Source organism: Lonchura striata, chromosome Z, assembly GCF_050655825.1.
Source record: "Lonchura striata isolate lonStrDom1 chromosome Z, ASM5065582v1, whole genome shotgun sequence".
NCBI lineage: Eukaryota > Metazoa > Chordata > Aves > Passeriformes > Estrildidae > Lonchura > Lonchura striata.
The window spans coordinates 68,699,699-68,713,143 of record NC_140740.1 but is presented as its reverse complement, the minus strand read 5'-3'; the positions used below and the strand labels follow the sequence as shown (position 1 = coordinate 68,713,143).

The following is a 13,445-nucleotide window of genomic DNA, read 5'->3' as shown; positions in this document are numbered from 1 at the left end:
AGAGTGGCAGATTTTCTCTGGGCAGTGCCATGTGTGACATGGAAGCACAGGATGTGGAGCTGTGTTTCTTGGGGGGTCTGTGGCACAGGAGAGACTCTGTTCCCTCGATGGACTGAGGATTGATTGTCTGGATGGTGGGAACCTTATTGGGGTCCAGATTGTGTCTCACTGTGGTTTGTTGGAGTTGGGTGGTGGGAGGAGGAATGTTTTGAAAGGTTCTAATTTTAAATTTTGTGTGTGTTTTTTCTTTCTTTTTTCTTTTATAGTATTTACAGTAATTTTCTTTTATATATATTTTATATATATTTGATATATATTTTCTTTTATAGTATTTCTTTTATAGTAATTATAGTAGTATAGTAGTTGCAGCTTAATAAAATTTTTTCCCTTGTTGTTAATCTTGGGCCTGCTTTGCTCTGTTCTCAATCGCGTTTCACAGCATTCAATTGAGAGGCTGCATTTCTATGGGGGTACTGGCATTGTGCCAGTGTCAAACCATGACAACTTTGACCACAATTCATAATAAAACTCACTGATGTACTTTGATTCTAGTGGCATAAGCAAAATAAATTTCTAAGTAACAGTAGTAATTGAGATGTATACTGATGTTTTCACAGCCTACTTATCTGCAAATATGTTATGATTCCTTTGGCTTCTAAGTAAAACTAAGTCTTAACAGTTATCTTTATTTGAAATCTAACAGTGTTGCTTTTGCATGTCATACTCCTAAGGTAGAAGAATGATAGTCTTTTCACTAGAAATAACCAAGATATATGCTCTAAAAATGTGCCTAATGCAAAAACAGACCTAGAGGTGGTCTAAAGGCAGCTCCTCTTCAATGCCAACAAATCTTTATTTTGACATGTCTCCTTTTGCTAATAGTACCGGTAATATTTACTTGCACCACTGGCTGAAAAGGCCCAGCTGAACTGGCACTTTACTAGAGTTAGAAACGTAATTTGGTCACTCTACTGAGTTGCCTATTCTAAAGTGCTCTTAGCACTTCAAGCAATGCAAAAAAAGCTCAGTGTGTGTGTATGTGTAATTTCTGGCCAAAGGTCAATGCAGTGCAGGTTTCCTACAATTCGTAAAGAGTTGAAGCAGATAGTGAATGTTACAGCTCTTTCGGCTGCTGTCATTACCTAAGTAACAGCAGCTCATTATTCCACATTTTTATATGACTTCTTTCACCAGCTAAGTATATTTTCTGCATAGACAGAAAATATTTGTAGATAGAAGCAGTGTATGACTGAGAAGAGATGAGTTTTGGAATGAGAACACAAAAACATTCCAGGGGAATTTTGTCTTTCCCCTTAATAAAAAACAAACAAACAAAGAAACAAACAATTTTAGGATGAATCGCAAATTCGTCACTCTTTCATACATGTCATTTGTTCTTCCATGTTCCTGTGATCTCTTCAAGGTCCTAGTTTCTAAAGCATTTAATAATAAGAAACAAATAAAACCAGTTTTCTCCCTGCTAGAAAAAGAAAAAAAAAAAAAAAAAGGAAGAAAAAAAAAGAAAATGAAAGTCTAAACTTGTCCAGGAAGAGAAACTAGTTACATTAACTCAGCTTACTCTATGACAGGTAATGCCTTTGAAACCTATTGCAAAAACGCAAGAATGATAGACATCAGCAATTGTATTTGCAATTATTACAGAAGAGAAACAAATGTCTGAGAGACTGATTGACAGCTGTCCCTTTCTGCTATTCTTCATAAAGTTGCTTTAAAACAGGCTTGTAAGACAGGCATTGCAGAGACTCAAAAGCAGACAGGTATAAACAGCAAATCAATGTCTTTAAGCAAAGCCCAAAAGATAAAATCCTTTTAGCCTAGACTGCTTCCTCTTTTACTTCTATCACTGCAAGCAATGCAACATGTTGCTGAGCCATTTTTTAAATTCTTTGATATTTTTCGTCTTATTCCATTTATTCTTTGGTAGCTGTTGGTATTAAAACTGATGTTCACAAAACTGAGTGAGTTGATTAATAGGTATTTTATACATCTGGTATTTCCTCATAAAAGAATGGTAAGCTTATTTCAATTATCATACCACCAACAAGGATGCAATCTGTTCACAATGGCTGTTTACGAGTGGCTGCTTTGGGTAATGGCTGTTTTCTTAGCATGGGAAATGAAATATAATATTATTAAACAGAGATATGCAGAATGGTGTGTCAACTTATCCATCTTTCTGATGTTTATAGGCTTAATTTTTTGTAATGTTTATTTTATTTTATGGGACCAAACGTTAAAGTATCACTTATTTGAAAGCATCTAATTTCTTTTATTTTGGTTTTAATGTCCTTGAATATTAGCATCCACAAATTCATGTGCAATCAGTGCAGAAAACCTGTGGTAGGTACTCTATTAATCCTATTTAGAGAAACATGTTGTAATGAGAGAGATAATGAGCCAAGGAGTTTAATTTTTTTATGTTTTACCCACAAGGCTGAGGTTGTCTTCTTTGGTATTTTTTTTAAATAAATCACCTGTAAAATGTCTTAAAATGATGCATTATAATCTCAAAATTGCTATGAAAATACAATGTGGATGAGATAGCAAAAAGTGCAAATGTAAGACTGGATGGTGAAGAAATGAACATGAACATTGTAAAGATTTTAAACACAACAATAATTAAAATTATGTTAGATTAATAACTCAGGTAGTGAAAGAAAGCACCGTGGTAAAAATTCAGGTTTTTAGGAATAATTAAAGTATAAATATTTATTTTTGAGCAGGGAAAGAGTTATTTTAAATTTGCAAATCTACCCATCAAACAATACTTGCTGAGATCTCAGTAAATTATATTTGAAATGCTAAATATATCAGAACAGTTTCATAAACCACTCACATGTGTAACAGAGACAGTATCTGTTTCAAATACTCAGATATTTAAGTCTATCATATACAAATTTGAATTTTGATTAAGATTTAATTTGGGGGAATAAGAGAGAAATGCACACCTTCAAAATATAAATGGATAATGACAACAGAAATGCTTCTAAAATTTTAAGGTGCTTTAAAAACTAATGTTTTTCAACAGATGATATCTCAGAATTTACACAGACCTAGAGACATTGAAAATAGAAATCACATAGATGGTCCTACCAAGTAAAAATTTCTTCCTGCTTGCCATTACAGAAGTCACTGCTACTAAGAGAACTGCTTAGGATTGAATGATTCCTTTATCTTCTTCCCTCATACCCAGTAAACATATACTGACTGTTTTGGTGTCTGCCACCATATATTTTTCCTGTCTTCTTATGTAAACCTTGACTGCTAGTAGTGATACCACCTTTGCCCTTTGCTCTGCTGCCAGTTTTAACCTGCACTGTGAGTCTGCTTTTGCTCCTTAGAGTAAATGTAGATGCATTCTGCAGCTGTTTATGTATTTTCTTCCTCCTCACATAATTATTCTCACAGTATTTGGTTCTTGTAGCCTTCAGCTTCTCAGCAATGTTTTAATACAGAGCAATAGCTGAGGTTTTTTTCATAAGGAACTATATTTCTGGTTACTTAAGATAAATAGTATGAGATAAACAGTTTCAAAAGCACTAACATCACTGCCACTAAAGGCAGGCCACTCAAAACAAAGTTTTGCCACTGAAAGCCTTAGTTTTATGAAGCCAGACTGACTTCACTAATGCTTACCTGAGCTCAAACAACTTCAGCTACAAAGGCTACCTAAGATGTCTCTTTGCTTATTGCATAAGGCTGATTCCTTTTGATTATGGTTTTTGATATGAAATTAATGAAGTTTTTAGTCTCTTACCTAGCCAAAGATGCTGGAAGGACAAAGAAGGGTGGTTTAAAGGACAATTTAAAAAAAAGGAATGCATTGAATACATTAAATTTATTGGGTGAAACAATTTAATGAAGAAAAATACTAATTAAATTATTAAAATTTAGATTGCAAGTAGTAATTAAAAAGGCTGTTGCTATGCAACGAAAAGGATTTTTGTGACAGAGTGCAAAAATATATTTGTTAAGTATGCTGGTATTTCACTTTGACCTTTTTCAGTCATACACCTGCCCAAACTGTCTATAAATGTATTTTTGAGAATGAAAACATTAAAGATATCTGCAGAATAAAGAAGCAGAAAGACTATTTGAATTGGTTAATGGGTTTTATTATGGTTAAAAGGTTAAGGAATCTGTGAGATAAAAATAGATACATATATATAATTATCTATAGAATTTGTATTCTGATATTTCAGCATATCTAATGGATTAATTCCTATCCCAAACACAGGTCCTGATCCTAAAGACATGAAAACATTAAGTTTTATAATGTAGTATGTGAACTAAACCTGCCCTCTCCTGAAAGTTTTAAATAACAGTTAAATCTATTACTTGTATCAGAAACCTAAGTAGTTGTTCATAATAATTAAGGCCAAAGTTTGCTTTTCCTGGAATACGTAGTTTAAGATGTGTGTTGATTTCTGCTACAGTATCAATTGTTCCATGTGAAAGATTTCTGTTGCTGTTATGTTATGCTGATATATGGAAGAGAGAGCATTAGTATGTACATAAAGAGTGACAATACAAAAGAATATTGTTAGGGCACATATATAATTCTCTGAAGAAGTATAAATTGTGTTCAGAATATGTATAGAGTGCTTCCACATATACCCGATAGTCAGGCAAATTCTGCTTTGGACTGTGCTTTGCAAATGGGAGGGAGATCTGGTTTGCTGGACCTGAAGGACTCAGCTCAGTGGTTAAGTCAGTTATTTCTTCAGGTTGATTACTGATCATGTAACCAACCCAAACTCAATTTTCTTTAATTGTCTGTAGTCTCACATTTAAATTGCAAAACATTTAAGATTTTGCTTTGTTGATGCAGATTCTTTCCCAGTGATATCTCCGCCAGAAAACTGTAGAGTATCTGAATTGGGTCCAACTATCTTGAGAAATGCTGGATCACCACCAGCACCCCACATCCAGAAGCAAAGGGCTCCCTCTCTGGTTAAATACTGTTTTCTGCACTGTCACTTGCTTCATCTTGGATTTTTCAGAAAGAGAGTGAACAACAGTGATTCTTAACCAGAATGGAATTTTTTGCAGATATGAGGTCCTACAGATATTTGTTTGCCCTTTCCTTTCATTTTCCTATGACTTCCTTAATTTCCAAACATAAAGTTATTTTTGTATTCTAGATATCTTCTCTTCAAACAACCATTCAGAATAGGCCCTAGAGCGTCTTTTCAGATGCTGGACCAGAGGAATTATAGATCTAAAGACAGAGTGTATCAATAGGGTGGAGAGATTTGTAAAAGGAGCTCTGGGACATTTGCTTATTATTTGTGCAGTGCCATATAAGCTTCTATACACTCTTACCAAGGAATCCAGGTGAAAACAGAGTATTCTCTAAAAAGATTCTGTAGTTCTCTCTAGATATGTTAGTTAATGAGTGCTTTCAATTCTGTGAGGCATAATTACAAAATAACATGTTGATTTCTATATGTGTGTCCTGATAAACTCAGTTTTATCTTGAATCTATGTAGAAAAATCAGGTTCATAAGTGTCTTTAATCAGAAACACCATCTTCCATCTCTTTTTCTTTAAAGACAATTTTGAAATTCTATAAAGAAAAAAGAGTGTGTTCTACTGCCCAGTGAAGTTACAGCTCCCTAAAAATTTTCTGTTTTCCTGGACTACAGATAAAAGTCAAAAATAAATTACAGGAAAACTTCATCATCACTGGAAAGACAGGAGTTAGAATACACTGTTATACTTCAGAATTATTTAAACACATTAAAAAAAATTGTCATTTTAGCTTAAAATATTATCCAACAAACCAATGACAGGAAGAATCCACAGTAGTTTTCTATATTGTGGAAAAGAGACTTTTTGCTGCCTGCAAACCTTCTCTGTAAGTTGCCATAGTAAAAAACTATTAGACACAAATCACAATAACATCATAAAGCCTCAGTACCCTTAGCTTTAGTAAATTAGTTAAATTACCCAGTAATAAAATGAGTATCCTACCTCAACTTTGTGAATTCCAGTTCCTGTTACAAAAGAGAGAAAGGAAAACATTTTCAGAAAAGGGTGCAGAAAGAAAGACTGACATTGTTTAGCAAATATTTCACAGAAAACAAGTTCATAAGTTTGATTAGAAGAAAAATTATATAAAAAAGAATGTTCCCGTTATAGAAAGGAAAGAAATATTTTTTCCTATATATAATCTCTGGCTATAAGACATTTTTCAATTTATTAAAATATTTTTTATGACACCTCACCACATAAAGTGAGGTATTATCATAGGAGAGAATGACAACTAGGAGAATCTGTGCTCCAATTTACCGATAACAAAGAAATTTTAAAAAACATGAAACCGAAATTCAAATATATTTTAAAAAGTCACTAGCCTGAAGTTTTAGCCCTGTCTTTTAATCAGCTAAGCAATAAAACAAATTAAACTTTTTCTTTAAACATTAATATATGGTTCTCTAAGTTTCTTTTTCGGTCATGTTATCAGTCATCCTCATTTCAGTTCTGACTTTTTAATGTAACCTGGTGCTAATGTGTGCTCTGCTGTTGCTGTTGCAATGACTGTACATGATACACTTTCCCAATAGTGCCAAAAGTCTGGAAAATTAGGGACTAAAGATCAGGAAAGACACAGTCTAAAAATAATTTTAAAATAAAATATGTCAGAAGTGAAATTTATCTACTACAAACCACAAACAATTACAAGAGGTTTTCAGAAGGATTTAAATTTGTTTAGCTCTTGCAAATTTCCTCCATAGTATAAAAGCCACAATCTTGACTTTTTACCCATGAAATTTATTCTCTTCTCTTCAGTTACTTCCTTGGAGGTGGAGTGAGAAAAACTTGTAAGACATGGTAAGAAGGGTATAGATGTAGGATTTAAATTTTTTCTTCTGTTTTGATGGTCTCAGGCACTATCAATACCAATATCCATATCATATTACATATTTGACATTCTTTAATTTAGTTTGTGCACCAAACTACATTCCTCTGAGAATATAGGAGGAATTTAAAATATAGAGAAAAAGGAATTGTCAAATAGATGGCTGCAGCTCTTAGTAAATGATCAAGTAAAATCTCTATACAAGAGAAAAAGAGACAAGTCATCTGGATGACAGGTTTTTGGGATTTTTCTTTTAATGTTTTCATTAATTAATGGCTTTTTCAAATCTATATTTTGCAATGTAATCTGCAACAGTTGATCATAATTTTATTTTATGTCAGCCAGTGCCCTGCAAAACCTGTCCTTATAAGGCTCAGATTCTTTCAGAAATCCACTTCATATTTATGTTTAAATAAAGCAGACGAATATCATCTTCTTTCTTATTAACACCTCTGCAGGAGATAAAAAGCCCCCACTCTTCCTTTGTATCCTGTCACTTCCTTGATATAGTTACAATACTGTCAGAAAAATTCTCCACGCCTTAAGGAAAGGAGAAAGTTTGTGGAATTAGAATTTCATATTTTTGATGAACCTGAACTAATCTTGTAAACTCTTTAAAACTTAATCCTACCACTTTTTTTCAAACTGTTGCTTAGAATCAATATCATGTTTCCCCTCTAATAACAGCTCTCTAGGATACTTTATGGATTTTTAAATATTTTTATTCATTTGCTTTACTTTTCTAGAAATACGTATCATAGTTTGAAAAAGATTGCCTAAGAAGGTAGGGTTGATGTTTGAATATCATGGCAAGCAAGTGATGTAAGATCCTGTAGACTTTACTAATTTTGGGAAAAATTCTCTGTGGTGTTTCTCCAGTTCTGTTAAAAATCCTAATTTCAGTCCTTTTATGCCTGGTAAGATTTTTTTTAATTTAATTTTTTTTTTGTACTTCAGGCTTTAGAATGTGTCAGTTTATGGGCTTTATTTCATCTTTTTCTGCTTAGCCAGTGGGAGTCAGTCTTGAAATTTTGTTTGATTGAGCATAGCAGCCACATTATGCAGAATCTCATTCACTGAAGAGACTAGATAATAATAAGACTGTTACAAATAATTTAGGAGAAATTATCACCAAGTAAAGAAAGAGATCAATTTGTTGGATAGTGTCAGGTGCCTGAATGCACCAATCCCTGTGTAGAGGAATCAGAGGGTTTTAAAAACATTGCTGATAAAGAAGACAAAACCTAAAAGACCCCTGAACTGAAGTCAATACTACACCCTCTGGTAGCATGACCTATTCTTCTGAGATGCCTTGCTTTGGAGTGTCCAGGTCAGGGACCCTCAATGCAAGAAAGACGACCTGCTGGAACCAGTCCAGAGTCAGTACTTTGATTTTAGGTGTTTGAGCAGCTTGCCTGTGAAGACAGGCTGAGAGAGGTGGGGCTGTTCAGCATGGAGACCTTACAGTGGCTTTTTAGTACCTAGTGGGTACCTACAAGAAAGCTAAAGAGGGTCTTTCCACAAGGGCACATAGTGGCAGGACAAGGGGGAATGACCTTAAGATGAAGGAGAGTAGGACATGTAGGAGTGGTCAGGCATTGGAACATATTGTCCTAGAGATGTGGGCTCCACATCCTTGGAGGTGTTCAAGACTAGGCTGGGTGGGATTCTGAGTAAACTGTTCTGGTGGAAGATTTCCCTGCTCTTGGAAGAAAGGATGGAACGAGATGATCTTTAGGGTCCCTTCCCACACAAACCTTTTCATGATTATCTGATAATGAAGTTATTGGTGAAAAGTTATTGTCAGTGACACTTAAGGAGAGTCATATTAGACACTATTAAGGCAGGATCATTATCTGTATATCATTACATAGCAAGAATTACAGCGACTGAAACATCAAGTATAGTGTCAAGTGCCACATTTACAAATTTCTCCTGTTACATAGAAATATATCGTTTTCATGAGTTTTCATGAACATCTTAACAAGTTATTTGGTTTTCTCTCCCTTCTTTTTCTTTGTATTTGTGTTGACTTAGTTTAAAGCAGACTTGGCCTTATTCCTTTCTTCTCTACTTAGAACTGTATTTCATGCTTATTCTGATCAGTCAGAAAACCAGAAAAAGAACACAAAGAAATAAGATTTAATTTCAAGTGAATGATTGTTTCTTTGAATTTTTCTTACACATAGTGGCTATCTCTTCTCCAGTGTTTCGCCATTCTAGCTATTCACAAGACTTTTGCTGTGGATCATTAAGTTAATGAAATAACTTCAAAAGAAAATGTGCCTTTCCAAGCCTTTCCAGACACAATTTTGATACTGCACTTGCTCTGTCATTGGAATATTGACTATTACAGCTTCACTGCCTATGAGATTGGATTAAGATTCTGGAAATAACTTTTTTTAAAGGGTTGAAATTACATGGGGCTTTAAGTGTTTTAGATAATGAGGCCTTGGATCATCTCATCTTGCATGCTGCCTGCCTTTAGTTTGATATTTGGATCACAAAACTAGCAATCTGCCCTGGCTAATGGAGTTTGGAGTTATGAAACAATGCAAATCCTGTGATTAACTGAGGAGTTATAAACATCTTTGGGCTACTTCTGCACTATCATCTTGTGCTCATACTTGATTCTGGGTCTGTAGTATCAGTTTGTTTTCTTGACTTCATAGTATACATGTTCTTGTGGCCCTTAATTATAACAATTCTAGTGAAACTTCAAAAAGTGGATGTCTATAGCCCTATTCATTCTACACAAGAAGAAAATTCACTGGGGAAATTACTTGATCATTATTTCACTTCATGTAATAAGAATTATATTCTATAAGTAATTGCAGTTACCTTCAGTTCCAATTAGTTACCAATTAATACCTTTTATTCCCAAATATATTTTTGAATTATTTTCATTGTCTTTTTCACATTTATTCAGAAATAAATTCAGTGAGTTTGAGATAGATTGGATTGCAGATTTTATAATGTATTCTGGGGTTTTTTTTTTTTTGGCAAGTCAACAATCAAGATATTTTTATATTACTCATCATCTTCATCCATGAAGACAAGTCAGCATGATAATTTAATGCTACGAGTGTAACTCCAGTTTTATACCGTGGGTTTTTTTCCCAGATGGTAGTCATTAAAGGGAAATCAAACACAAGACATGGAATACACTTGGAAGACTTTAGAATATAGCAATGGAAAAATATTACATATTGTATGTTTTTAGTTGGTCTTTCTTCCAATAGTCTCTTTCAAAAAATAAACCACAGCAAATATTAAATGAATTTCAGCTTCACACATCTAATAGTGTGCCAGCTTAATTGTTTTATTTCCTTCAAGTAGTGAATAACCAATCCTGATTCAGCCTATCATTTAAAAATCTAATATTCTCTACAGAAAACAACTATTCTTGGTCATAATACCAGTTGTCTTGTCTAGTCTTTCTGACATCACAGGAGCAACACAGATATTTTCTGAATTTGGGTTGTTATCCATCACATCAAAGTGTGCAATAATATTTCTTGTTATTAGGAATTCTGAAAAATGTGTTGCTTATTTAGAATAAAATAACTGGTTTGTTTTTTGAAAAAGCTTTACCATGAAAAAAAAACCACTTGCTTTACATTTTCTATTTAATTTTTATATCCTGTTTAGAATTGTTATGGAAATACTATTAACATAAATAAGGAAGACTGAAAGCAAGGCAATATTGCAGACTATTTTAATATAAGGAAGAAACAATCACTGTATGATCAATTAATTTAAAATGAATCCTTGTGGATTTTACTTTGTTTGTTTGGTGGGTTGTTTTTTGATTTTGTGTGTGTTTATGTGTTTTATATTGAACTGTAGGAAATACTGGAAACGTTCAATCTTGACAATGTTTGGCTAAAAAATTGTTTTGTGTGTGGTCTGCACTCTTGATAGTAAGGAATACTATTAAAATTGGTGACCAGAGAAAAAATGAGGTAGGATCCCAGTGGTTTTTACAGTATTGGTTTAATACAGTCTATTGGTTTTCTATACAGCCTATTGGTTTAATATTTAAAATATCAGATATAAATTCAGCATTTGGAGAACTGCCAGAATATGAATTATAATATCTGGGTCACTGCCTGTTTAAACACTATTATCTTCTATTGGAGTAAAATATTAAATGGACCTTTTAGCTACCAAAGAAGCTGTGCTGAGGCATTTTTGTAATATCATATTTACATATATTTTGGCTGCAGAAAATAATACAAATAAAAATAATAAAGAAATAATTTTGATTAAAAAGTATATTTTTCATCTGTTCATAAATAAGTAAAACTTGTTTTTTTCCCCCAGATATTTGTCTCCCTTTACCAAATTTAGCAAAACTATTGATTTTATATGCAGTTTAGTCACATAGTTGCAGTTTTTTGTGCTGAAGATAGTATGATAATTGAACAGGTTGTGTTTCTAAAAACACTTGTTTTACAAATGGACACAAACTTGTAAGAGAGAAAATGTTTGGCAATAAAAATACATTAAGTTCAGTTATTGAAAAGGAGCAGGTCAGGAACTGAAATGTCAAGGTTGAATATGGAATCATAAAAGTGCTCAGTTTTTTCACTAAAAGAACAAGTGTTATTGGTAGACCTTAGACTAGTTCCTAGAGCTTGTAGCAAAATTCATTGCTATAAAATTGTGAGTCCTTCTACTTTGTTCATGGTATGGCAAAGTAGAAAACATTAAAAAAGGGGGAAAAAAACACCTTATGATAAACTTTCATTCACCATACTGTTTTAAAATTCACATCTTTATCTCTTTACAAAGGATAGCTGTGGAAGGTAGCATCCCATGACCTCTCTGCTCTCAGCCAATTCCCAAGTCCTCTGCCCGGTGACTAACCACCACAGAGTTGTCTTCCTGGGGGGAAAGGACAGACTCCCCATGGACTCCCCTGGTTTCTCCTTTCCCCGTTCCCTCGTTGGGAGGATACCCCTGGTGGCTGCGTCCTTTCCCCTGGAGCCCAGGCCCCTCTGCCCAGCCCTTAGCTCTGCCCCCACCCCTTCCCCTTCAGCTGCCCGCTCACGGGGTGGTTCTCTTCCTTGCAGGGCTCCTTCAGCTTCACGTGATGCATCTCGCTGGAATAAAGCCTTGCAAAAAGAGCCTTTCTTGCCTCTCTCGCTGAGCCAGCTGTGGTGAGTGTGGTGTGGGGATCTGACTGCATTGCCTGAATGTTCACCCAACCTGCTTTTCTACAGGAGAGGTTTGTGGGGAACAGATACTGGGCAGCAGCAGCCACCATCCATCTCCCGTATTTTTAGTGGAACATACCACTGCTCCAAGTAGATGCTTCTGAAGGGTAAACATTAAAGAGACACAGATGAAACATTTGATGTCATAGACTTTATATGAAAGCACAGATATAAACTAGTTGGTAATGAATGTCTTCTGGCAACTGCAACCTGCTGAGAATGGAATATTTAAAACAGCCAGAACAGATGTCTGGTATTAAGGTGGGACAAAGCAATAAGGGTAGGCTATTTTAAATATGGATTTTATCGTAGAGTTAAATTGCTCATTTTTTTCCCTGTGAAAATATGCAAATAGCTAACTATGCTCTACATCTAAATGAAAGTTCATATAAGTGATTAGTTAAAAAAAAGCTTGAAAAGACTTTTACTGCTTATGGCCTTCACTGTTTTCAGCACCAAATGAACCGCTAATAAAGGACAAAGAGCTTTTTAGAAAAAACAAATCTTTCAAAAAACTTGGAAGGTTTTTGAATCAAATCTTTGCAAAAAACAATTAAGACCTTTCAATTGTAAGAATTTTTTTTTGTTTTAATTAAAACCACTCTGAAGACATTAACAATTTTACATATATATATATATATATATATATACATACATATACACACACATATATAGCACAGAGTTTTAATTGACTTCCACCTACTGCCATAAAGAAAAAATGAGGTTGTCAGTTACATTTATAATAATCAGTGATCCAAGATCAGGCCAATATATGTTTGTAAAGAAGAGCCTTTAAAAAAGCTTGCAATAGGAAACTAGATGAGAGACAGAAGAAAATAAAATAGTTTGATAATACATTATATTATTTAAGACTCTCTAGACTGTCTCTCTCAAAACTAAAATATCCTGCTTATCAGTTGGAATTAAAATTCTAATGATCAGACTTCCTATTTTATGTTCATTATACATTTACCTGGAATTTGAATAAATAATAGTCAGTGTTCAACTAGCCTGAAGTGGTTGTTTCTACAGTTTATTACCCCTCTTATTAAAAATTTCCTCTACTTGCTTCCTATGTTACTGCAATGTAATGTTTTATTATCATTTCAGAGTCTGTTTGTGCAAAGCATTGAAATACTAAGCTGAACTTACCTTCCATGATGTTTTATTTTTCACAAAACAAGCATGTAGTGCACATATGGCCAGGTACTGGACACAGCTGAAACAACAGCTGATGCACTAGAATATCTCAAAGAATAGGAAAGCAAAACATCAAGAAGTGAAAAATGGCCATGCTGTCAGATTGTGACAGTAATTTGAAAACATGCTTGCACATC

At 34.0% G+C, this 13,445-nt stretch overlaps 1 protein-coding gene across 31 annotated transcripts in view; it reads right to left on the bottom strand.

Annotated features, from left to right (window-relative positions):
- Positions 1-13,445, bottom strand: part of PTPRD (protein tyrosine phosphatase receptor type D) — a 1,154,377-nt gene that overhangs the window by 561,866 nt on the left and 579,066 nt on the right. For all 31 annotated transcript variants that reach the window (XM_085567659.1, XM_085567666.1, XM_085567665.1 and 28 more), the window contains one exon: positions 5,998-6,020. The gene's annotated coding sequence lies outside the window, so the exon portion shown is untranslated. The remainder of the gene's footprint in view (positions 1-5,997; positions 6,021-13,445) is intronic.